The sequence below is a fragment of the Cricetulus griseus genome, assembly GCF_003668045.3.
Source record: "Cricetulus griseus strain 17A/GY chromosome 1 unlocalized genomic scaffold, alternate assembly CriGri-PICRH-1.0 chr1_1, whole genome shotgun sequence".
NCBI classification, from domain to species: domain Eukaryota; kingdom Metazoa; phylum Chordata; class Mammalia; order Rodentia; family Cricetidae; genus Cricetulus; species Cricetulus griseus.
In genome coordinates, this window is record NW_023276807.1 from 62,963,019 (window position 1) to 62,990,661 (window position 27,643).

A 27,643-nucleotide genomic window follows, 5' to 3' on the forward strand; every position below is an offset into this window, starting at 1 on the left:
TCAGGTGTTCATAGGTGTGTGGGTTAATATCAGGGTTTTCAACTTATTCCATTGGTCTTCCTGTCTATTCTTGTGCCAATACCAAGCTGTTTTCAGGACTGTAGCTCTGCAATAGACCTTGAAGTCAGGGATGGTGATGCCTCCAGAAGTTCCTTTATTGTACAGGGTTGTTTTGGCTATTCTGAGTATTTGTTTCTCCATATAAAGTTGAGAATTGTTCTTTCAGGGTCTGTGATGAATTGTGTTGGGATTTTGATGGGGATTGCATTGAATCTGTACATTGTTTTTGACAAGATTGCCATTTTTACTATGTTGAACCTACCTATCCAAGAGCATGGGAGATTTTTCCATTTTCTGGTATCTTCTTTAATTTCTTTCTTTAGAGACTCAAAATTCTTATGTTACAGGTCTTTCACTTTTTTGGTTAGTGTTACCCCAAGGTATTTTATGTTGTTTGTGGCAGTTGTAAAGGGTGATCTTTCTCTGATTTGTTTCTCCATCAGTGTGTCATCAGTATATAGTAGGGCTACAGATTTTTGAGTTAATCTTGTATCCTGCCACTTTGTTGAAAGTGTTTATCAGCTGTAGGAGTTCCCTGGTAGAGTTTTTCGGATCACTTATATTGACTATCATATCATCTCCAAATAGTGAGAGTCTGACTTCTTCCTTTCCAGTTTGTATTCTCTTGATCTCCCTTTGTTGTCTTCTTGCTCTAGCTATAACTTCATGGACAATATTGAAGAGGTATAGATAGAGTGGACAGCCTTGTCTTTCCCCAATTTTAGAGGAATTGCATCAAGTTTCTCTCCATTTAATTTGATGTTGGCTGTTGGCTTGCTGTATATTGCTTTTATTATGTTGAGGAATGTTCTTGTTATCCCTGATTTCTCCAAGACCTTTATCATGAAGGGGTATTGGATTTTGTCAAAGGCTTTTTCCGCATCTAGTGAGATGATCGTGTTTTTTTTTTCCTCAGTCTATTTATATGGTAGATTACATTGATGGATTTTCATATGTTGAACCATCCTTGCATCCCTTGGATGAAGCCTACTTGATCATGTTGGATGATTTCTTTGATGAGTTCTTGGAATCATTTTTCTAGTATTTTATTGAGAATTTTGCATTAATATTCATGAGGGATATTGGTCTGTAGTTCTCTTTCTTGGTTGTGTCTTTGTGTGGCTTGAGTATCAAGGTTATTGAAGCCTCATAAAAAGAGTTTGGCAATGTCCCTTCTGCTTCTATTGTGTGGAGTAATTTGAGGAGAATTGGTATTAGCTGTTCCTAGAATTCTGCACTGAAGCCATCTGGCCCTGGCCTTTTTTTGGTTGGGAGACTTCTGATGAGTGCTTATATTTCACTAGGTGTTATAGGTCTATTTTTGCTTATCTGTTCATGATTTAATTTTGGTAAGTGAATTCTGTTTAGAAAATTGTCCATTTCCTTTAGATTTTTGAATTTTGAGGAATATAGGTTTTCGAAGTATAAACTGATGATTCTCTGGATTTCCTCTGTGTCTGTTGTTGTGTCCCCCTTTTCATTCCCGATTTTATTAATTTGCATGTTCCCCTCTCTGCTGTTTGGTAAGTTTGGATAAAGGTTTGTCTATCTTGTTGATTTTTCTCGAAGAACCAACTCTTTGTTATATTGATTCTTTGTATATTTTATTTTCCGTTTTATTGATTTCAGCACTCAATTTGATTATTTCCTGGCATCTGCCCCTCCTGGGTGTATTGGCTTCTTTGTGTTCTAAAGCTTTCAGTTGTGCTGTTAATTCTCTAGTGTGATTATTCTCCTGTTTCTTCATGTGGGCACTTAGCGCTATGAACTTTCCTCTTAGCACTGATTTCAAAGTGTCCCATAAGTTTGGGTATGTTGTGTCTGCATTTTCATTGAATTCTAGGAAATCTTTAATTTCTTTTTTTATTTCTTCATTGACCCAGGAATTGTGCAATTGGGGGCTACTTAATTTCCATGAATTTGTAGGTTTTCTGTAATTTGTGTTGTTGTTGAATTATAACTTTAAAGCATGGTGGTCTGATAAGATACAGGGTGTTATTTCAAATTTTTTTGTACCTTGAGATTTGCTATGTTGCCAAGTATGTGGTTGATTTTAGAGAAGGTTCCATGTGGTGCTGAGAAGAAGGTAAATTGTTTTGTATTTGGATGGAATGTTCTATAGATATCTGTTAAGTCCAATTTTGCCATAACTTCTATTAGGAATTCTGGTTCTAATTCCAATACAGTTCACATTTTATAAAATCAAGCCACTTCCAGAATACATTACTACTTACTACATTACTTTTGATGTGTAATTTAATTAAAAATATTAATTATATCTCTGTGTGCATACAACCTGATGATCTATGGTGATGATACAGTGCTTTCTGTCATCACCACTCTCTAATTTCAATATACAGGCTTTGTCTTGAGAACAAACCTGGTATTCACTAGTAATCACTGTATATGCTGGTTTCACATAGCCCCACTCTACACTCTGCAAGACTCTGTGATTATTAGTTACATATGTTCTTTTTTCTATCTTAGACATTCACATAATTGAACTTATGTAATATAAAGCCTTTCCATCCACATTATTTCATGAAGTCACAGTGTTTTAAAGGTTAACAATGTTATAATATTTATTGCTTACATGTGAATAGTGTTTCATTGTATGGGTAGCCATTTTATCTGTTTGCCACTTGATGGGTTTTTCTATATATTTTCTACTGTGAAAAATTTTTCTTTGGACATCTGTACTTGAGGTTATTTGTGGACATATAATTTTGGTTTTTGTTTTCTGTATCTAGGAGTGGAATTGCTAGATAATGTGGCAATTTTCTAGGAGTAATTGTCAAATTGATTACCAAAAGAGCTATAAGCCTTCACTCTCCAGGTAGTGGTGTGGGAGACTTCTATCTCCTCTACTTTTCATTGTTCTGGTTACGTGCACCTCCTCTTTCGAAAACTCATTGTTGCAGCATGAGATGAAAAGTCACTGCACTCTCTATTTACATTTTTGAATGACTGGTTATGTTGGACATATTTTTATGCTTGTCTCATTGATATTTCTTACTGGAAGAATCATCTATTTAGAATCATTTTATTATTTTATGATTGAGTTGCAAAAATTTGATATATATGTCTAAATAAACACCTATAAATTGTATATGTATAGCAATAAAACTCATCATATGTGTACGTATAATGCTGTGGTATGTATGTATGTGTGTATGCATCTATACACATATACACACAAATGACAATTCCTTGGTGAATCATATTCAGAAGTTCCTTGTGGAGACAGGATTTCTCAACATTTTATCCAAATTTTCTTATTCTATTTTTACCTTCTTGATTATAGGCTCTTAAGAGTAAATTTAATATTTGGTTATCTATGTTTTTCTTTCATTATTTGTGCTTTTAGTGTCTTGTTTAAGAAACCATTATCCAATTGAAGGTTATCATACATCTACTTTCATTTTATCCTATCTTATAGGTTTTGTTCTTAAATTTAATTTTTTGTTCTGTTTCAAGCAAAATTTTAATCAATGATGAGTGGCAAAGAGCCTGACTTCATCATCTGGGTGGATATCCTCTCATCTGCATGTCATTTGAAGAAATAGTAATATTTCCCACTGAAATATCTTAGTGCTCTTTTTGAAAATTTGATTTTTCTTTTTGATGAATTGACTAATGTACTTAATAAAACGACACTCATTGCCCTTATTTATTATTAGTGCTATCAGATGTTAGTGTGGCCATGACAATTGACTTATGTTTATTGATTTTTTGTAATTTTGAATGTGTATGATGCTTGTATATAACGTGTGTCTACATGTGTATGCATGACAGTGTTCGGTGTTACTTGTTTCCCCCTGTCACTACCCATCTGTTTTTTTGAGATGGAGCTACTCATCAAACTCAAGGCTCACTGATTGGCTCAGCTGTATGGGAGATGGAGCCTCTCAGTAAACCCAGTGCTCACTGATTGGCTCAACTGTATGGCCAGTGAATTCTGGGGATACTGTTGTCTCTTCCTCCCTGGCACTCAAGCCACCAACCATACCTGTCTCTTTACGAAGGCATGGGGATCTGAACTCATGTCATCACTCTTGCATGGCAGGCATTTTACTGACAAGATGTCTTCCTAGCCCCTATGTGTATAATTTTGAACTTTTTACTTCCTAAACAACTGCTTTTAAATCTAAATATGTACCTCTTATGCAAAGCAGCTAGTTGGGGTTACACATTTATGCATCAGTTTTAAAATCTCTGTCTTTAGTTTAATCCATTTATAGTTATGTGATTAATGATACAGAAAGATTGATATCTGCTTTTTTTTCTTTTTTGGCTTTGTGGCTTGTGTCACTTAAATTTGTTTTAATCTGCATATATTCTCCACTGTTGTGTATAGGGGACAGTAAGCCACACCTGCCAGAAGCTGGCTACAGGTGTGTCTGACCACGCCAGTCAGGCATGGTCAAGGTGAGGTCAGGATGATGCACAAAAGGTTTTTAAGGGGCTGCAAGGCACATGGGAGCCCCTTCTCTCTGGCCTGTCTGCCTGTCTGCTGCTGGCACACTAATTACATCAGAAAGGAGGATGGTATCAAAGAAACTCAATATGGAGTTTGCTTTCAACATGGCAAGATTAGCCATTTGGGCAAGAAACTGCTCTTGCCTGGACTGTTTGTTGCTGTATAAACTGAACATTAAGGACCCACAAGAAAGTGACTGCTGAACTTACAAAACAAGACAGTACTGAAGGGTTCCTTTTGAAATGGAGAATTGTGCCAAAAACACTATGGCCTATGGGTTGAAGATGGATGCCCCAATGTTACAGAGGAACTTTGGGTGACTGTCCAGGTAGCAAGATGTCTCTGTCAATTCTAGAGTTTATATATTATCCTTCTGTGGTCTTTGATAAAGTTAAAGACAGATAGTTATAGTTATAGTTTTCTTCAGTTATTATAAAAGATAAGTTATCCTTCTTTTTATTTAGACAGAAAAGAGGAGATGATGGGGGAAGTGCTTCTGTGTATGTGTTTGTCTTACTGGATGATAAAGTACTGTTTGGCCAATGAGGCAGCAAGTTAGGAGGGACTAGGAGTCAAGGAGGATTCTGGGAAATGTAGTAAAGAAGTGGTGATCCACACAGGAAGTGACATAGCAGGGAGACTCATAAACAAGGGCAGGAAGGAAGTGGACCCCTTCTCTCTTCCTCCTGGTCTCTGCTCTGGAGTCTCCATGTGATCCACCGGCAAGAGAAGGTGCCAGCGGAAGGCATCCTCTATAAGATAAGTCTTATAAAATATATAGATTTATGATAATTAAGACAGAGCTAACAGATGAGAAATCCTAGTCTTTGGCCAAGCAGCATTTGCACCTAATAGAAGTCTCTGTGTATTAGTTGTGTCCCTTTGTGTTACATAAATATTTAATGTACTGTGTCAATTTTCTTGTCCTTTCTAGGTTATATTCTTTCTTGAATAAGATTCTTAATAGTCTCTCTTGGTTTTAAAGTTATCCAATTAGTTTATAACAATCTCTATGAAATTAATTCCAGCTCCACCTAAATATGAGAGTAAAACTTTTCTGTAGACAGCTCTACCTTCTTTCTCCCATTTGTGTTATTGCCATACATTTCACATCTTAATAAGTACTCACAAACCTAATGAAGTGAGGATTGTTTTGCATAGATCTGCTTTTAAATCAGAGAATACAAATACGTTAGAACAGAAACCATATTTATACTTTGCTTTACTCTTATATAGTTAACTATTCCGGAGGGTTATTTCACCTTTAATCACTTCTGATGGTACACACTCACTGTAGAGAGGAGGGGGCTGTGATTCTCTCCATGTAGTTCCTTAGTCTTTCTCAGAGAATGGCATCTATGTCTGGCTAAGAACTGTTTTTTAGATATTAGACATGGAAACAACTGCGCCTGGAGTCTCCTTCTCTCATCTGTTATTAACTAGACACTCACTGTATGTTCATTGGAAAGGTACATAGTTGGTAGAGCTGTTATTTGAAAACTTATCGGGTCTGGTTCCACGAATCCACCTGCATGGTGTTTGCATTCTTTGACAGGCTTCTAAATGTCTGCACAAACTCCATGTTTTCACAGAAGCTGGTACAACCATACTGGAACAGTCAGCATGTGAACTTCCAGTGTGTGCTATCCTTGACATGTAGAATCAGATCATATCTACAGTATTCATGTTCTGATTCATTGGCAACTAACTGTGAGGTGTTAATGTCCATGGCCATGTTTATGGCTAATCCATTTGCAATTTGTTTTTAGAGGCAACACTGTTTTATATAAATGTTAATAATTAGAAATGGGGCTTGTAAACAGGGCATGTGGGAGAGGTAGATTTTATTCCACGTCATCATGTTTCAAGAATGCAATGGCAGAATTAAAATAGTTTTAAAAATTACATTTTTTGGTGTGTGTATCATGCGCATATGTGCACACACTTGCTTGTATGCACCTTCTATGTGTGTAGAGGTCAGAGGACAGCTTTCAGGAGTTGGTTCTCTCCTTGTACCTTGTAAGTCTCAGGAATCAAACTTAGATGATTAGGTGTGGGAAATGCTGTCACAACTTGCCAGTCTCAGTTAGAGAATTCTATCTGCCTAGAAAAATATGTTTTGCAGCAATTAAAAAGTTTTAAAGTTAGTTTATTGTGTTTGCCTATATGTATGTCTGGTATGTCTGTGCATTATATGCATGCCTGGTGTTCACAAAGGCCAGAAGAGGGTGTCAGGTCCCCTGGGACATAAGATTCAAATGGTTGTGAGATAAAATATGGATACTAGGAATCCAAGCAGGTCCTCTGGAAGAGCCCAAATTCTCTCAACCACTGAGCAATCTCTCGGGCCCTACCAATTCTCTTAAAATTTAGAAACGTGCATTTTTCTTCATTTCTGAAGGTTAATTTCACTAGGAATAGAATTCTTGGTAACCAGTCTTTTTGTTCTCCAGTACCAGAATATGTCCTAACACCACCTTCTGATAAGAAAGGGCTGTTGATCCTTCCAGGATCTCTTGTGAACAGTGAGTCCTCCCCAATATCTTTCCCAAAGTCTTCTTTGTCTTTGTTTTTCAATAGTTCACTTTTGACATATTTGGGTATAGATCTCTCCAATATTTGGATGTATAGATTAATATTTTTGTATAAGGTTTGTAGGCATCAAGGTAGTATTTGGTGAAACAATTATTTTTTCCCTTCACATCTTGTGTTTCTCTGGAGATGCAGTCAAGAATTTATTGGTATGCCTGGCAGTGCCTATACCTCAGTTCTAGGAGACTTTATTCACTTTTGCCTTGTGTTGTTTGGTTCTGGTCCAAAGACTGGCCAATCTCAGTTATCTCCACATTCCTTGATTCTTCTCCCGGCCCAAACCTGACTTTGAGTGCTCTGAAGAATTTTTCATTCTGGTTATTGTGATTTTTCTTATCTCTTGATTTCTTTTTCAGAACACTCCCAACAGCAGGTCTTGGGCCACTAACAGTTCAGGTATTTGTGATGTTGTCTTTAAAATAAAAAAAAAAATTAGTTTTTTGGGTGTGTGTCAGTCTCCCTCCTGCCACGTGTGTGTGTGTGTGTGTGTGTGTGTGTGTGTGTGTGTGTGTGTGTGTGTATGAACAAGTACACACATGTGGAGGCCAGAGGCCAACATTGTCTTTCTCAATTGCTATCCACCTTATTGTCTCAGATAATAAAGGCCTCTCGTTGGACCTGAAGCTGACTAATTAGGCTAGTTGGCCAGCAACTCCCCACCTGTCTCCACCTCTCTCCACACAGCTGGGGTTATAACTGAACTACCACAAATGGGTCCTTATGTGGGGGCTAGGGTCTGACCTCAGGTCTTATGCCCACGTGGAAAGCACTTTACTAACTAGGTTGTCTCCCCAAGGGCTTTTGTTAGTTACAGAAGAGTCCTGAGTCTGAGATGATGGTTTTGCAATTGAGACCCACTAGCATTAAAGTTACTTTAGTGTTCACAAATTATCAGATTCATGTTATATGTAGATTTATTCATTGTTTTTTTCTGGATAAGTACTGTGCTTGGGGCAACAATATTCCAAATGTATACCAGTTACAAGCTACTGATGAAGTCTTCCTTAAATGCATCATGAAGTTCTGGCAGCTCAGATGCTATTGTTGTTGTTGTTGAGAAAGCATACTGTCTTCTCATTGAGTGGTTTTGTATAAACACTGATTTTTATGAGTGCTCTCATTTTTGTTCTCACACCATTTGGGTCAGCTGCATGGCCCCATGTTTCAACAAACATGGTTGGATTTATGGCTGTGTTAAAAGCAAAAGCTCATTTCTTAGATGTTAGCTGGGAAGCCACAAAGGAGTCCATCTCAAATTTGTTGAGTGGCTGAGCAATACTGCTGGTGTTCTCTGCAGTTTAATTCGAATGTCCACTTCCTTTGATCACGCCTTCTAAGCCCTTTCTTATATGGTTACAACAGAAGCAGACTCTACCTTTGTATTTTTCAGATCTCAGTGCTAATGAGATCCTCAAAGGTCCCAAGGGATTGTGATTTAGTTTCAAAACACGACTTCCTTCTTTTCAGTCCCTGGTGCAATGACTTTACTGTCTTGTCCTGGCACTCATGAACTTTTTATGCTTCTAGTTTTTTCCATGCTGCTGGAGAAAACACAAAATCTTTCTGCACATTTCATTTTCATGTCTCTACATCCCAAAGCTTTTCTTTTCAGCCTATCACTTAATACATGTGCCTTTTTATTAACCTTCTTGGGGCTTTTGAATCTCTGGAGCTGAAGCAATGATGCCTCTCATGAGATTCTTTTAAGAGAATGAATGAGATAAGGGATTTAAAAGTGCACTTGATATAGGGAAGTTCTGTCTCCTCTTATTTTCAATAGAATTTGAAAAATTGAAATCATGCTTATCATTTTCAATCATATTTAATAGCATGTCATTTTATACCTGTCTCCTCAGAAATATAAATTGCCTCAGTCTCAGAATGCAGTCTCCCTGTATTAATCTCCTACAGCTGTATGCTGTATGTTATAGGAGGTGGGATTTATTTATTTTGTAGTTACTCACTAATTTTAATTATTTAGTCATAATCAGGAAGTAATTTGAGATAAAGTCTTAAGTGTCCAGTGTCTATTACAAATTACTTATCTTCTATTAATTCTTTCTGTAGATGAATTAATTGTACCTTTGTAGATTTAACTTCCCAAGGTCATGGATTCTTAGTTGCCCTTTTTGTGAGATTTTTTTCCATTTCTTTAAGAGGGAACATAATTGTTTCACCATGTTTTAAAAGAGCAGTTAACTAAAAATGGAGGCAAATATGACAGTCTGCAGGCAAGAGTGTCCCAACTCAAGGCACTGAGTCAGCCGCTTAGCTGGACACATTTTTTTGATCAAGAACAAAATCACAATTTTTTAAAACCAGGCTTTTCATATTCCAAGGGGAATAATTCTTTGACAGTTTCTCATAGATAAACAATACACAATAGCTATAAGAACACCAGATATTTACATAGTCTTTCTTAGTTTTAAAGACACTTTCATGTGTTTTAATCATTTGGACACATGAAGTGACCTTGCCAGTTCTAACTGAGAGCTTGACAAAGTTTATTTAATCCTCACAAGTGTGAGCATTATTGTTGGAGACAATTTGTAGCTACATAATTCAGATGTTCCATAATTTTACATCACATGAACATTCTAGTTTAATGAATTATAAGGATCTTTTAGTAAGTGTTTATTGCAAATGACATGTTTTGTAGGCATTCGTGTCAATTTTTTTCTGTTTTTCTTTGTGTGTATATTAGTGTATGTATGTGTTAGTGTGAGTGTGTTAGTGTGTGTGTATTAGTGTGTGTGTTAGTGTGTTTGCATTAGTGTGTGTTAGTGTGGTGTGTTTGTGTGTGTGTGTGTATGTGTAGTAGTATGTGTGTATTAGTGTGTGTGTATGTTAGTGTGGTGTGTTTGTATGTGTGAGTGTGTATTAGTGTGTGTATATTAGTGTGAGTGTGTTAGTGTGTGTGTATGTTATAGTGTTTATGTGTATTAGTGTGTGTGTGTGTGTGTGTGTGTGTGTGTGTGTGTCTGTGTGTTAGGCTATGAAACCCAGTCACTCATGGCTTCTCTTTATTTCTTCTAATTAATTATAAGTTCCTTAACATGGATTATACTTTGCTAACACATTTAGAGTGCACAGTATTAACCATGGGCATGGTTGTGTGATACTGAAAAGCTCAAGAAGTGTGTGCTGGGGCTGGAGAGATGGTTCAGAGGTCAAGAGCACTGGCTGCTCTTCCAGAGGTTCTGAGTTCAATTCCCAGCAACCACATGGTGGCTCACAACCATCTGTAATGAGATCTGGTGCCCTCCTCTGATGTGTAGGCACATGTGCAGACAGAACACCGTATGCATAATAAATAAATAAATCTTAAAATAGAAGTGTGTGCTGTATGTAATGGATGGATGCTTTCTCTGTTCAAAAGCAGCTTCCTTCTCCCCTCCCTGGATATCTGGCAATCTCTGTTCTACTCTGTTTCCACGACTGTTGGCAATTCTAACTAAAAGCCTGTCAAAGTTTTTTTGTCAAAGACACCATAGTTTTGTCTTACTGTGACTATTTTAATTCACTTTGCATCCTGTGCAATGAGATGCAATCTGGGTTCCAAAGATGTCTGCATCGGCATGTCCATTGCATTGCCATTGCCAACTTAAGTATCTATCTACAGAAAAATGGATGAGGAAAATGTGCTATTGACATACAGTGCAGTTATTCAGACTCAAAAGCAGAAACATTCCAGATTTCTTCATGCATTCACGGATTTCTTATAGTTATATTATACATACTTTTGTCCTTAAAATATTTTGAGAAAGTTTATATGAATACATATGGTACAACATATGTCAGAGAAGATTGGCAAAGTAGATCATTGAATGTAAAAATAATTCATGGGGCTGGAGAGATGGCTTAGTCATTAAGAGCACTGAGTGTTCTTCCAGAGGACCCCGGTTCAATTCCCAGGACCCAAATGGAAGCTTACAACTGTCTGTAACTCCAGTTCCAGCAGACCTGACACCCTCATACAGACATCCATGCAAACAAAACACCAATGCACATGGAATAAAATGAATAATAAAAAGAAATTCACAATGCCCCCTGTGGTAGAATAATATTCCTTTGTATGTGTGTGTCACATGTCTTTATCTGTTCACTCATTAATGGCTGTTTAGTAGATCCCTGTGAGACATGGGGAGCAGCTTTTGCTGATATTGGATTGAGCTGTTGGTGATTCCATTTCCTGTTGATTCAATAACACAGAATCAACAGCACCGCAGCTTCTAAAAATCACTAACAATTGGACGTACCTTCACAAGTCACCCTCATGAACTTTATTTAATCCTTTATTTTCTATAATAAGTATATGTACAAACCAGAAAACCTGGAAAAGTCCCACAACAAATGCAAAATAAGTTTCTGTTTACTTATTCTCCATTCATTTGACAACTCAAATTAGATGTTGCTTCTTAGTCTGTTTGGAGACGTTCTTGGATGTTTCCTTTTTATCATTTATCAATATGACTTTAAGGTCATTACAGAGTTGCTTGTGATGGTTACACAATATTCCACTGTGACAGACTTCCCATTTTCCAGTCTCCTCTACCGGAATGCACTTAAATAGGCTCTCATCTTCTGATACTACAACAGGCCTAGGGTGAAGAGGATTCCACAGCAATTATTTCCCATGGCCATATTAGGTATGTTTCTGTTGCTGTGATAAAACATCACAACCAGAAGCGACCTATTGAAGTATTTCTTTTGGCTTCTAGTTCAGAGAAAGAAGAGTCCCCCATGATAGGGAGGCATGGCCGAAGGAGCAGGACCCTGGGATATCACAATTCCATCAACATCAAGGATGCAGAGAGAGAGAGAGAACTGGAAGCCAGGCAAGGCTCTAGCCCCCTAAACTTCCTCTGTCACGGCTCCATGGCCTCAGGTCACATAACCTCCCCAAATTTCTCTGTGTCCCATATCCAGAGCCAATGGGTCCCACCCTCTAGTTGGTGGGCAACCAAGAACAGTTCCAAGAACCTGGGTTGTTTGTGGGGGCACTTTGGGGGCCCCTCTGACAAATAAGTTACAAGGAGGTGACTGGTCCCTGGCACTGATATTTAACAATTTGCATCTTCTGAGAGCAGCATTGTCTACCCATAGAAACTACATTCATCCAAAGTACTTTAAAAGTACTTGTTCGCTTACAGACTAGTAGACATCTATAAGGCTTCTTCATACAGCTTTCATTTAGGCTATCCCAGCTCTTACCTTCTAATAAAGAACTGGTTCTCTTCTGAAAGAAATAGATTCATATGTCAGAGAAATATGTGAAAGCTAAAAGAAGCAGGCAAGAGCTCAGAGAGTTCGTTCTGAACCAAAGTCTTTCTAGAAATGCTGTCTCGTCACTTATTATTTTAGTAAACTGCTGAGTTTAAAAATAAATGAAGATAGGGTCTCATATGTACACTCAGCCTTTCATAGGAGGGCAGTGTGTTCTCCCTACCAAGGTGCCAGAATCCTTCAAATATACATATGATCCTTTCCACCCACAACCACCTGAAAGCAGAACATTGGTGTCGATGTCCTTCCTCTGTGGCAATCTGTTCCTAGTTGTGATATAATCCCTACTTTCACATGCTGCCTGGCATTTGCATGGAATGTAATTTGCCTCCAACTTGTTCTCCTTGGAAGGCTAATTCCTCCCTTGAGAATAATTTTAGTAATCTCTTTGAGCTCACCAGAGAAGACCAAGCCTGACCTCCTAAAGATTCAATATGCGCTTTGGACTTCCAAGTCTCATTTGGAATGTGGGAGCTTTCTCTGGCACAGACAGAAGGAAGAGATGTAACAGGGCTGCCAGTTGGCCAGCCCTGTTCCGAGTCATTATCACCAAACCTGGAAGTAGAAGGCAAATCTGTTTTTCTAAAACTTCACTGCACCGAGTTGTTATTGTTCCACATCATTGTAGTGGTGCCTCTCTGCAGCTGGAATATTAATTGGCTGTACTACTTCAGTGGCTACTGAGGGAAGTTCTGCCCTCTTCCCAGCAACTCTGCCTCCCCCAAGTCAATTGTAGATCTGATGTGCTCAGGTTTTGTCATTGTACTACATAGTTGCACACTGAACTTTGCATGGATGGGGAGGGCTGCCGGCTGGGAGTAAATGGAGAGACTGGGGACAATGAGCAGCAGCAGGGACATGGTTTTAAACCAGAGCTGAATGACACTGCACGAGAGCCATGGGGAGGGGTGTCTTTACAGAGGTGGATGACAGCAAAGGTTGGTCTATTCACTCATGGATCTCATGGGAGCTAATTATTAGAAGAAAAGATACTATGGCGGGTGCCACCCTCTACCTGACAGTGGAAGGCAGAGACAGAGCCCAAGTGGTTTTAATTGCCTCATGCTTGGTTTCCCTGAGTTTGGGTGCAAGGCTTATTTTCTTGAAATCAAATGGACTTCATTCAAACCTTAGCATCCCTGGTGAGGCATAGGAAGCCAGGGAGGCAGGGTGCAGCTCTTGGTGCTAGCACAGCTCTCACTTCCACTGCACTCTGTTCTGCAGTAGGTGGAAATTCCCCATCGGGACACAGGGAATTTATGTCCCATGTCTATCTCCATTCTTGGCCCAACGTCTTCAGGAGTTCATTTTCATCTCAGGATCCCAGTTCCTCTGATCCCAAATCTGCCAAGACCTCTTTAAGATCCCCTAGTTCTTTATTTGGGAGCTCCCTTGCTTCTTGGAGGGTTTTGCTTTACCAGCATTTAAACTCAACTCCCATGTGAGCTGGTCAGTGCAGTGGGCTAGCCTTCTGATTCCTGCTGCCAAGGGAAAAATCCTGTGCTCACTTGTACCCAGCTTTGGAACAACCCAATCAGAAGGTACTTTTAAAAATCTATCGTGTTACATGTTTGGAGAAAGTGCAAGCACTGTATCATTGAGGGAGATCCTATTTTGATTAGTATTTGTCAAGAAATTTATTTTCAACACTTGACACTTTTATTTATGCTTCAGTCTTTCTTATAGATGTATTGTATGACCACTACAATATTTGTTTTTAGACTTATTTTTTATCCTCAATTTTGTGTCTTAAAGGGTTGAATTAAATTCTTGTCTTTCTTAGTCGATTGCATACTTTCTTTGAAATGCATTGACTTTTCTTGCCTTTTTTATATCAAGAGGCAGGGTTTGTCTATTATATTTTGAGACAGATTTTACTTGCTTTTAAAATATGTCTACTATTTGATCTATAATTGGGAAATAATACTAGGGCTTATTATTAAAATAAGTTATGCAAGCTAACTTTGATAGTTTTGAAGGGAAGAGTTTATCATTTGCAAAGTACATCCCAGCAATTTTATATCACAGTGATTCAGAGCAGAGTCTATGAGTTCTGAAATGTGAGAGAGAAAGGGATTGTCCAGGAACTTTGCTTTGGGTATTGGATGGGGTCAGCTTAGCCTTGTCACTGGGGCTTTGGAATGAAACCAGAAGCACATGCGTGGGCATTTAAAACTCTCCTTACTCCCTTCTGTTTGAAGAAGAGAATTAACAGCTCATTGATACATGAGAAGAAAAATAGTTAAAATATTAAAACAAACCATAAAAGTAGTAATTACTGAGCTATACAGAGGGAGAGCAGAGAAAGTATACAGAATGTTGCTGAGGACCCCAAGGTTGTGGAGTCTCCAAGTGATGTCCCAGCATGTTCTGCAGTGGTGGTGCCCTGTTGGGACAGCTATTCAACATCTCTTCTTTGGTGTTGTGAATTATAAAAATTAGAATATTCACCATAACTGCTTTTCTCATGGAATTGTTGCAATTAAGTAAGTCATTAGATAAAGTTACTATGGTAGTATCTGGCACGTGATGAATATTCAATAAGCTACAGCTAGATTTTATAAGAATAGATTTCTTCCAAGTTAGACCAGTCAGTTCATTCCTTTCTTTATTTAACACAATCCTTAAGAATCTCTGTTGAATGTTATCTTTGAGATTCTGGTGACATCAAAGACAGTGCGGTAGGTGGCAATTGCCTAGTAGCTTGTCCTTGTTTATTATTTGAAATAAATTTGTGATGCTTTTTTCCCAATACTAAAAAAAATGAATCTCTGTTGATATAGGATGGTGTTTTTATTGGTCACAAGGCAAGCTTTTACCACTGTGACATTTGTAGACTATGATAATCTCCCTGGACTTGTCACTGAACTCTGAAGTGCCAGGAGGTAACCACCCTCAGTTCTTTGCTTCTCTTGTATGGAGTCAAAGAACAAAGCAGAGTTGCTGTCTCCCTTGTGTTAGCCTACACAACAGCAACTTGCTGGCTAAGGGTTGTGGCTAATTTGGTGAACCCCAGGCTCATTAAGATGCCCCTGCCTCAAAAGTGAGGTGGAGCATGACTGAGGAAGACACCTGACAGTGATCTCCTGCTTTTCCATGCACCATTACACATGTGCTTGCATAGCAGTACATACATGTGGTGGGATATGTGACCATGTGTATACATACACAGCAAGACACAGGCACAGAAGAGAGGGGAATAATAGCAAAGACAGCTTCATCTGACATGAGGATAAACGGGTAGATGCAATTCTGGACAACATTTGAATGCAAGCTGGCGGGCCTGGCACCTGGATTATTTTAAAGGGCTAAAGGTTAGTTATGCTAAGCCATGTGATAATAAGTCTGCCATGCAAAGAAAGCTCCCTGTGTCTGTTGTCATTTAAAAAGTGTCACGAGAGAGAAAGATGCCATGAGACAGAGCTCACATGGAGGGGTTTTTTAATAGGGGAAAGGAAATGGGAAAAGGAGGAAGGGGAAGGGGGAAACCAGCCTCTGGGGTTAGGAGCAGAGGAAGAGAAAAGAGAGGCAGAGATGGGGAAGGGAGAGAGAGAGAGAGAGAGAGAGAGAGAGAGAGAGAGAGAGAGAGAGAGAGACAGAGACAGAGACAGAGATAGAGACAGAGAGAGAAATAAGGTGGGGGGCCCTTTTAAAAAGTGGATGTGCACAGTGGGTGTTCTTAGTGGCTGCAGCTGAGAATGTATCCTGTCAGAACTTCAAGGGCAGGCCAGTATAGATGCCTGAATACTAACAGCATCCACTTTCCCAGAGCTACAGAATTGTTTTCCTTCCTGGATCACTTTGAGATGCTGACAAGAGATAGACTCCTCCCCACAAAGATTCCTACACACACACACATATGTAGACTTCTGACTTGGAATTTGGAATGGTGTTCATCTTCAGAAGCCCCTCCACACATCATGAAGGCCTCCCTGAGCCCCAAATGATGGTTGTTGGTCCTTCAGCAGGTGCTAAGTTTGTCCTTTGCATAGGCTCATCCCTTGGCTGTGGTTTCTGGGCTGTATTCCAAGTTTCTGTAGTGTTCCCTGGCCTCTGGCCAACAGCATCCGCACTGCTTTGCACATTTCCTTATCAGAGCAGGCAGTGAACAAATGCTGAAGCACCCAGGCAGAGCAAAGGCCCCTTCAGTTCATTCTCATATGATTTCTCAGTGTCCTCAGGAAACAAACCTGCCTCTGAGAGCTGTTGAAGGAACATGTAGAAAGCAATCCATATTTTGGCCCATGTGCCTCAGACTTTGCATCCTGAGTCAATTTGGATGAAGGCAGTGGAGAGGCCTGCTGCTTGCCAGGGTTTGGATTAGTTTATCCACTAACGAGGCATCTCACACCCTGATTCCCACAGCCAACATACTGAAAAGCAGCTTAGCTGTTAGATCTCTCGAAAAAGTCCAAAGGAGAGATTAGTCTCAGAGAACACAAAGGTTAAGGCACCAGTGACCCTGACCCTGAGCTAGAAGAGGTATGGAAATGAGCATTTATTGAATACTAAGTACATGCCATCAGTCTACCAAGTGCACAGCTCTCAAGAACTCTAAGAGGTAGGGCTAGTTATTTCAGATTTAACTTGGAGCATACTGTGTCACCACACACAGGGGTAGCTTTGACATTGTTGTCCGAGATGCTGCAGCTTAGGTGCCCCAAGGGGCATGATTGTAGTAACAGGAAGTGTTCTAATCTGACCCTCCAGTGTCCCCAGGATTCAAATTGAAACAAAGCCAGTAATGACTATGTTCACAGAGCTTCAGACAGCAGTAAGGACCCTGCTGAAAATTAGGCTAGAAGTCATCCAAGCCACATCTTGGAGAAAGAATCTGGGTACCATTCCCCCCTGAAATCTTCAGTGAGGCTGAGTCCAAACCCAGTGAGCTAACTTCAACACAGTGTGGTGGAACGGTTGTTCCCCACTGCCTTTAGTGAGGTTTACAGTGAGGACTGTGAGGGAGAAGCAGAGCAGCAAAGACTTTGAAAACATGCAGGTTGGCCAGGCAGAGAAGGTGAGTGAACACCATGGCTATCAACATTGAGGAGATGGTTGGAGTGAGTTCTCCTTTTCTCATGTGCCCATTTGTAGCATCCTCAGTGTTTCCCATTTAGTGAGTTTAGTTTCTCTGTGTCTTTTGGGATAGAAACATTCTGGGTGACTCCAAGGGTCTTCTAACCTAGTTTCCTTGGTAACAGAGAATTGACATGGGAGTCCTCAACAGACTCAAGATAGGTTATACATTCTGAGGGAGGACTTTTTCTTTGAAGTCACTTAGATGCAGGGGTGCTGGTCACCTCCTTGCAGCCAAGCTGATACTATGTGACATGTTCTGGAAAGCTAGCCATGGAGTGTAGAAAACCCTAGCACATGGGCCAGGACAGTGTCCCTTAGCCCTGGAGTCTAAATCAGCACCTGAATAACACTCCAGCTCAAAGTGGGAGTGGACAGTCCTGGGAAGACCATGAGCCTGCACCATTCCTTTGTTTTATTGTGTCGAGTAGACCCAGGACTTTCTTTACCTGCTCTTCGCCATCCCCAAGGCAGGTCAGTCTGAGCATGACTAGGAGGGTAGGCTGCAGTGACAGACAATCTGCCTGGAGACATCTTTTCTCCTCCAGACAGTGTCAGGCCCTGCCTAGGGATGCCTTCTTCACCTTGGAGGAGTGGGCTCTTAGCAGCTCTGTCATATCCAATCAGAGCTGGAGGATGCTCGCTGCATAGACTGTGGGGGGCTTAGGCTGTTCTCTGTGTCAGGATAAATCAGAAGATACAAGCAGAATGTGGGCCAGAGCAGGCTGTCCCTTACTACTGTGTGCCACATGGTTCCTGACCACCCTTAAAAGGAGTGCCCCTTGGCTGATAGCAATTCATGAGCAGGAGGATGAAGGAAGCAGTTGGCTCCAAATAACAGGTTAGTGGGTGCTGGCATCATTGGCTGACAGTGACTGATAATCAGAAGATGGGTACAACATGCCTTCTAAAGGGACAGAGACACTCCTCCGGTGGGGGCTTCACTCTGATGCCGAGGGGTTACAGAATGCAGACCTTTTGGTTTGAGTTTGTGTTTTGCTTTGCTTGCAGAGGGAGGGTTTGAAGGAGCGGTGAAGTGAGGAGGAGAGCAAACATGAGGCTACACATAAGCACAAGAGGAAAGGTGACTATGAGATTAACACGAGGGTGAATATGGGGATCGGGCAGGGGTGGGGCGAAGGCAAGGCATGCAAGGCTGATGGCCACAGCTGCAGGGCACCTACAGTGTCTGAGAAATCCTCCTGGCAACACTCTCCTATGCTGTTTATAGTTTGGTACCTGCCATTCCTTCAGTACTGCGCAGAAATGTGTTAGTATTCTACTGTTTTGTCTGCTGTGGGTTCAATGCCTCTATATTTTCTTTTGTGTCTTCTTCCATTCAAAGGCAGCCTCTGTTCTGCTTTTGTGTTTCCCTATTTGCCTGTCCTTTCTCACCACTCTCAACAGTTTTTTACCACCTTACCTATGTTGCTATTTTTGCCTTGACATCGCTGATGTTTTTGTATCTCCAAGTGTTTAGAAGTTAGTTTTTCTTGTGTTTTCTTAATATATCACTTAAAGAATAAATTATTTGGTAATGAGGACTGCCAACCATAGGACAAAATTAGAAGGAATTCCTTAATATTAAAAATAAAGAAAATGGGTATGGCAGTGCCAGGACTCAAAACAGTCTGAAGACTGGAATTGTAGCAGACCAGAGAGGCTAGGATGAAAAATAGGTAAGATGAGGCTCACAGGAAGTAGCTCGAGGCTGTCTATTGGGTTTTGAGTTAGATACAATACAGCTCCAGATAACCTAGTTTTCCACCCTGAGAGCTAAGCAACACACACACACACACACACACACACACACACACACACACACACACACACACACACACACACACCTGCACCTGCAGAGAGTGGAACTATTTTCTTATATATAGATATATGGACACCTGTCATAATACATTAATATATTCTGGAAGAATTTACATCAAAATGGTAACAGACTCTCTTTTCCCTGAGGCACACTGACACTGTTAGAGTGGGGGGCAGTACATGGGGATCTTTTTATATTCTCTCTCTGTCTCTGTCTCTCTCTGTCTCTCTCTGTCTCTCTCTCTAGACAACATTAATATACAATACTTTTCAGTGACACAAAAGGAAGAAAGTTTCCATTCAGATAAATAACTGGTTGATCTTTTGTAAGTGTGTTAAACCTTCGAGGTGGTAGGTTTATATCACCATGGAATATAAGTTCTCGACGCTACTGAACAGAAATCCATCTTACAGCATCACACCAACATATGCTTGACTTCCTTTTGAGAAGAGAGGTCTTCCCTGTCTGGAGTTCTCTTTCTTCCATGGCTTTTCAGGCCATGAATACACTTGGGGTGGAGGGGGGATGGGACATGGTCTCAGCTGGGTGAGACCCAGGAGGTGCTAAAAACCGCAGCTATGTGCTCAACACCATACCTGGCCACAGGGCCTGGAACCACGAAGAGAAATGGATTCAATGTATGTTTCCATGTTCAGGTTTTACTAGAAGCTCTGGAATCAGAAAAAACCTGCCTCCTCTCATTTCCAAATGTCCTTGTCAGTATGCACTGACTTTTGCAATTTGAACACTAAATCTTGCCCTCTTTCCCTAGTAGAGTTTCTATGTTATTTGAGACCAATAGTATTTTCTTTATTCCTCCCTCCCTCCCTCCCTTCTTCCCACCCTCCCTCATTTCCTCCCTCCCTCCCTATGGCTGGAACCATGGTACATTTAGAACACTCAAGAATAGTAAATTAGAAATGACAATCTCACCACCCTAGACAAAACTCTAGGAAATATCCCTTCAGATTTGGAGAGTAACTAGGAGTCATTGACTTCCTTCAGGGACCGGAGGTTCAAATCACAGTAGGGAACCATGAGGATTTATGTCAGAGGTGGAGACTAGAGTGTGGCTCTCAGGATACTGGTCCAAAAGACATTTATTAAGAACTGTAGGACTTGTTAAAGTGAGATACACAACATAGTTCCATCTCTGTATCCTAACACAAAGCAGTTTAGGGGACTCCAGGCTTATTGTATCTCACCTCACCAAATGACTCCAGGTTTCAGTCCATCACTGTCAGGAGGTCACAATGACAGGAGCTTGTGCCCAGTTGCTCATATCACATCATGGTCAAGAACAGAGAAAAGTGGTATGTGTGTATTTACTTGTGCTCAGTCCTCTCTCCACACCATGCAGTCCAACTCTCCTGCTTTGGGAATGATGCCACCCACAATAGGCAGCAAATCAATGAAGGAAACACAATCAAGACAAACATTAACAGATATGTCCACAGGTCAGATTCATGTAGATAACCCTAATTGAGATTATTCCCAGTGGCATGCGCATCATGTCAGATTGACAGTGTAAACTAATCCTAACAGGGTGCATATTAAATCTTTGAAGTCTACAGCACACAGCCGGAAGCTTCTGAAAGGGCAGCTGTGAGCTCAGTCTACTTTAGGTTTGATTCCTCAGAGTTTGGCTTCTAACTCACTTCCTTAGTCCCTCAGGCATGGACATTCCAGCCAGTGGCTTTCAGTGACCTCTGTGTCATTCCCAGTAACCCAAGCAACTTCATCCCAAGGTAATGGACATGAAAACATATTCAGTTCTGGGAGGCCTCATTGGATGCTACTATAGCTTGAATTTGAAATGAAGGTTAATGTTTTAAATACATCTCCAGCTTGTAATGGTATGTTGAAGGTGTGAATCCTGTAAGATATAAGGAAACGGGATGCTAAAAGAGGGGAGTTGAAGCTTGTAAGTGTCACAGGATCTGGCTTGCTTCTTCCCTTCTGTGTACAATGTGTGAGTAAACTAGAGCCCCATGCTCCTTGTTCCAGCCCCTGCTGCTGTGCCTCCCCACCGTGACAGACATGTCTGAGACCATATGAGCCAGCATAAACCTCCATTCCCTGAAGTTGGTTCTCTCAGGTGTTTGGACACAGAGATGAGAAAAATTGCTACTACAGATGCAAGGCTTTTCTTCCCATTCATCATGAAGATTATCACCTCCTTGTCTCCATAGCTTCCCACCTGGGTGATCTCCATCTGGGCTATTTGTTTTGCAGCTTTTGTGCATAATTTTGAGCCTTAGCTCTTCTGTTTCCCCTTTACCCCCACAGACTATTTCTATGTTTATCATTCGTTTAATCTGTAGATTTGAAATGAGATATTTCCCTATCTTTAAAAAAAAAACTGTTTGTTTCATCAACGATACACTTAATTACACTCATTAGCAGCCTTCCTCACTTAGCTGTATTTACTTTTAGTTTCTATGAGGCATAGACCACCCACATTCATGATATTTTCACTTCTCCAAATTAGGTAATTGGACTTATTCATCACTGAAAATAAGGCACCCAGCAATCTTTCCATGCACGGTTCTTCATGTTTTTCCTCCTGTCTGCATGCTCTCAAGCTCACATGGTGGGTGTCACCTCCATTGACTTGCACAGATAAAGCCCAAGGCAGGAGCCTTGGCTCTGTGAGTGCTCCCTTATAGATGACAGGAATGCTCGGCTCAGTTGCCGCCATCCTTGGGTCATACAACTTGTTCTTTTAAACAAATTAGATTATCAAGCTTGTGTTTGCTTTGAAAACACAACTTCTCTCTCTCTCTCATCTGGTGTGTGTTTCAAAAACCACAATGCTCTTGATTCTTTGAATTGAAGAATTTTATCACTATTTGTCTTGTCATTGGTTCATGTTTGCCAATTTTTTGCTTGAAATCTGATGCTGGTTTAGATTCTAGAACTCAAGTTTTTAAATCTAATCTTCAATGTTATCCTTGGTCACCATCTCTGCCCTATTAGTTCAGAGTCATGAACTGCTGTTATTTATGCATCTGATATCCGTGCACATTCTCTCTGTGTGTCTCTGCCTCTGTCTTTGTCTACCCTTCTTTCTGGCTCCACATTATTGTGTCAGCATTTTTAATTCTCTTTTTAATGTTGTAAAATTGGTGCATGAGGAAAATACATAAATACAAAAGCAAAGGAGGAAAGAGGCTGGGAAGTCCTGTCAGGCTGCTGATCAGTGTTTCTTCTAATCCTTTTGTTTCGAGGGAGCCTCTTACATAGTACTTGTCGTATGGTCATATTTTACGTTGTTCTTTTATCCCACACACTGTACTACCCCCATAGCATTAACAATGCATCACATTAGAGCATAATAACTTTAAAAAGATAGTTTCTGATTGGCAGATGTGCAATAGTTATGGGATGTAATGTGATCAGTTCATGGAGACACTGGGTGGTGATTATGGTGATTATCATGTCCATGCCTGTAGACTTTTATCCTTTCTTTATGGTGAGAATGTTTAAATTCTTCTAACACATATATAATGTTTTTAAGTATAACCACACTGCCATGCCACAGAAACCCATAACTTCCTAATACTGTGTGTGTTGACAGTCCATTCCTCTCCACAATCCATTTGCTACACACTGATGTCTGCTTCTCATTGATCGCCATTTTGGATCCCAAATGGCTAACAGATTCACCACCATAGTGGCATTATCCTCATTTTTATAGCTGAGACTTTCTCCTGTTCTCCCCTTGAAGGTAACACTGTGCGGTACAGTCATCCATGAATGTTTTACCTCCAAGAACACTTACTTGTCAGAGTTTCCAAGAAGGTAAATGAACCCGTTAACTTATTCTACGAATTGAATCTCTCATTCTGAATTTACATTTATGTAGTCAAGTCATTTTTTTCAGATTTGCATGTGTGAAAATTTTCCAAAGTCTGTCTTTGTACCGAGGAAATGCGTTCTTTGTTTCATGTATAAAAGATCACTTGGCTGTGGGGAGAGCTCCAGGATCACATTCATTTCCCATCAGTCAGCTTAGATGTGCTTTCCCTGTCTTATGTGTAGGTCTTGAGAGAAGGCTGCCTTTCCTTCCTTTGTAGATAATATATTTTTCCCTTAATAGTTCTTAGATAACCCCCTGCCACCCCATATCCCTGAAGGTGAAAAGTTTTCCAGGATGTGTTTGGCTAGGACTAATTTTCCATTGCTTTTCTTGGAACTTGGAGTGTTATTTGATCTGCCCACTCTGATCACTTTCCAGATAAGCCAGGTCAGTTGGGATGTTTTGCATGGATGAGGGTTGGCTCTCATGTCTTCAAAGGTGTCTTTGAAGTAAGAAGCACCCCCCCCGCCCCATTTCAGCTACTGAGGGCCAGAAGCATCCCAGAATTATCCCTGATGCCTTTCTATCTCACTCCTCACAGTTGGTCAGTTAACAGTCCTGTACACTTCTTTCATTAGTGTGTGGTGTCCTGAACCCTTTTGTTCTTCCCCAGCTATGGCCACACTATGGTCTGAACTAGAATCACCTGTCCTGGAACTCCTTTATTACTTTCTTAGTCTGGGGCTTCAGTGTTTCACCTACCATGTATGTTCAACACTGTCTCAAAATGATCCAAGGAAAGCATAACATTCTTCCTTCTCTGGTGTGGGTGCCTCTGCTCTCAGCTTCCTGCCTATATGGCTGTGTGTCTATGCACACATCTTGCCCTTTCCCTGAATATGTCTTTACTCAATCACTGCCTTGATGATGTTTCCTCATCTCCTTTAATAACACTTTTCAGATACCCCCTTTTTCAGTGTGCCTTCCCCAAAGTCACAGCTCTCTATCCAGATCCTTTCAAATAAATTTTCTATCCCAATTTTTCTCATAGGGACTACTAACTTGTAACATATTGTGCCTATTTGTTTTATTTGCTGTGTGCCTTCTCCATGACTGTCATCTCTGTGAGGACAGTTGTTTTTGCTGAGTTGCTCAACGGTTCAATTCCTCATGCCATCCATGCATTTTGTCTCACATGTGGAGGATGTGCTGTCTGTATTTTTTTTTTTAGATTAATGAAGGGGAGTTGTAAACCAACAATGGAGATGGACTTAGCACATCTATTTCCTAAGGAACCAGTCTATACATGGTTGTCCTTCACAGGGTCTGGATTCAGGAGTCTGTGTCAGGAGTTTCCTGGGAGAGTTTGCCAGAGCTTCAGCAGAGCATTGGGTTGGCCCCCAAGAGGAAGGGCTATGTGAGCACTTAAATGATGAATACCATACAGGATGTTTCACTGTCTGCAAGCCCCTGTGTTCTTCCTGCTCATCCCATCTCAACCAGAGGTACTGAAAACTACCCATCTCTTCAATAACTCCATCATTTTGCTTTTCCTAAGATGTCACTAATCTAAATGTGAGTTATATACAGCCTGTTGTAGCCTTTAAGGACTGGCTGGTTTCACTTAGCTGCATGGATTTGTTTCTTCTGTGTCTTTTCATGGCCCACTTCCCATTTCCTCACTGATTATATCTTAAAGGCCTGGACTTCTGGTGACAGTGGTGTGTTCATCAGTTGTAACAATTCTTAACTCAGGCTCATGTGTGAAATGCTAATAAAGAGTACAACTATGAGGAGATGGAACAGATGGGGAATTTCCTTGATTTGTGTGTAAATTTTCCTTATATTTAAAACTGCTCAGAAATTAACAAAAGGCTTAGCTTTATTTATTTTTGTATGATCTGTAAGATGACAGCACTTTCCTTCTACTTCAGAGGGTACATTCTAGATTATCCCAGAGGACTGGAACCTTAAATCAAATACTTGAGTTCTAGTGGCAACCTCTGGCAAGAGGGTGCACATGACTTTCTCTGCACTAGTTCCAGCTATACTGGGTTGTCAAAATCTTGCATCACAGTGATACCTGGAAGACCTTTATTATAAACAAGGCTTACTGAACTACAGTCATAGCAAGGTTTTGAATAGATGGAGTACAAGGCTCTTACAAAGTCACTGTTACTTCATGAGGATACCTTGCTTTGTCTTTCCCTGTGCAGAAACCCATCTGCAATGAGAGACCTGCTGATCTCTTCCAGTGGTCATTCCTGGGTTTGGATGGGTTTGGTTAAGTTTATGCCTTTGAGCCACAATCAGCAAAGTTCTTAAATATAATCCCATTTCATATAACTTCTCTATTTCTACACATGTTTATGTATCATATGTGTGCATATGCACAAGTGCACACAGTGTGCATTGATACACATGTGGAGGTCAGTAGAAGACTTGTGTGATCCAGAGGCTGAATGCGGGTTATTGGGCTTGGCAGCAAGCCCTTTACCTTTACCTGCTAAGTCATTTTATTGATCCCCCTTGTAACTGTTCTTCACAATCTGACTTCAGTCTTAGTCACTGTTCTGTTTCTGTGAAGAGACATCATGACCAAGGCAACTTATAAAAGACAGCATTTAATTAGGGTTTGCTTACAGCTTCAGAGGGTTAGTCCATGACTATTATTAGAGCAAGCATGGTGGAAGTCAGGCAGACAGGTATGGCATTGGAGAAGTGACTGAGAGCTTACATCCTGATCTACATAAAAGAGGCAGAGAGAGCTAACTGGGAATAGCATGGGTTTTTGAAACCTCAAAGCTCACCCTCAAGGATCCACTTCCTCCCACAGGCCACACCTCCAAATCCTTCCTAAACAGTTCCACCAACTGGGAACCAAACATTCATATATGAGTCTATACTGGCCATTCTCATCATTCTCATGCAAACTACCACAGCATTCTCCCTCCTTGCTTCTATGGGTTGCTTTTTAAAAACTTAGTTCTTTTCTTTTGTGCTTCTAAAGTATATAGCTTGCTTTTAAATTGTGTGTTTTTCTCCCTTTCTCAGCTGTGTCAATCTTCAGTGCAAAATTTTCTCTAAGCTTGGTGAGACTGTTGCCTCTGATTCTTACAGCACTTTTATGGGAATAAACACAGCATGCACTCTTCCCTCCTTGCTTCTCTAGGGAGGCTTCCTTCACAGGTGTGAGGTGCAGTGTGGGGAGAGAGCAGAGGCCTGGAGTTTCCACCTGCTCCTCTGCAGCTGGCTCACTCCTTTGCTAATGAGTGTCACTGAAGAGAATTAAGTGTCAGCACACAAAGGACCCTCCCAGTTTTCCCTTTTCTCCAAGTGATAGTCAGGTTTCCTTGGTCACATGACATGGGAAATTAAACTGATTTCCTAGAAGATAACTCAAGTATTCACTACGTGAGTATCCAGGCCCTTCTCCAAACTGAGGAGACTCCACATAGCTCCTGCTAATGGCTGGCATTTCTGATGGGCTTGCAGAAGCTAGCAAAAAATTATCCTTTTGATGATTTGACAGAGCATGTGACTCCCCTCCTCTCTGACTCACCATGATGGCACTGCTACTGTTTTTTTGCCCTGGGTGTAATGTGCTCACTGCCCAGGGCATCCCTGTTTCATGTCCACACTCTTGTTACAGGGGAGGGCCAGTAACTTCTCCACTCCTATCCCATTGCTTTATGTTAGATACTTGACAAGAATCAACTTAAAGGAGGGAGGTGTATTTCAGCTTGTAGTCTTAAGGTTGGTAGTGGGAAGGCATGGTGACAGGAGCCTAGGACAGCTGGCTGCACTATGTTCACAGTCAGGAAGCAGAAAGATGGAGAGAGAGAGAGAGAGAGAGAGAGAGAGAGAGAGAGAGAGAGAGAGAGAGAGAGAGAGAGAGATGCTGGCTATTTTGCTTCCTTCCTTTTGTTCAATCTGGGTGCAATGCCCATAGTTAGGGTGTGTCTTCCCACCTCAGTGAACCCAGTTTAGAAACTCTCAGCCATGCCTGAAATTTGTCTCTTAGGTGATAGTGCATCCTGTCTAGCTGACAGTCAGTATTAAACCGTCACATTGGAAATGGGCCACTGTTGTGTTGTACTTTCTACTTGTGAAGAGAAGAGCAGTGAAATGTCAATACCTCCCTTCCCCCTTTCACCTAAGATTCAGCATCCTTTACATTGGTTCCTACAAAGCCCAGGGGTTTTCTCTGGGGATATTCAGAATGACAGCCCCATTGCTTCCCAACACTCAAGGCCCCAAGCGTCTTCTCTCTGGGTATCCCCAGGGCACCATCCCTGTCACACTTAACCTGTGTCCTCTACTGCGCAGTGAGACTTAGTTTTGTTACAGTATATTAATGTGGGATATTACCAATATGGAGCCAGATAAAAATACAAGAGAATTTAATAGGGAAAAGCTTTACTTACAGAGAGAACTAGCCAGCCAACGGGGCATCAGTAAGTACAGCAAGCCAAAGATGAAAGCAAAAGAAGGGGCTGCCACATCAGCGTCCCTCCTCTTAAAC

General features: G+C 40.7%; 1 long non-coding RNA gene across 4 annotated transcripts in view; it reads left to right on the forward strand.

Annotated features, from left to right (window-relative positions):
* The first annotated feature begins 5,361 nt into the window (after positions 1-5,361).
* The window catches only part of LOC107978189, a 175,655-nt gene continuing 153,373 nt past the window's right edge, over positions 5,362-27,643 (forward strand). Inside the window, exons 1-3 of one of the 4 annotated variants that reach the window (XR_004772483.1) lie at positions 5,362-7,528; positions 23,047-23,120; positions 24,442-24,623. This is a non-coding gene — a long non-coding RNA (uncharacterized LOC107978189). Of the gene's footprint in view, positions 7,529-16,627; positions 21,065-23,046; positions 23,121-24,441; positions 24,624-27,643 lie in introns of those variants that run through there. The other 3 variants (XR_004772482.1, XR_004772485.1, XR_004772484.1) reach the window with 3 other exon arrangements.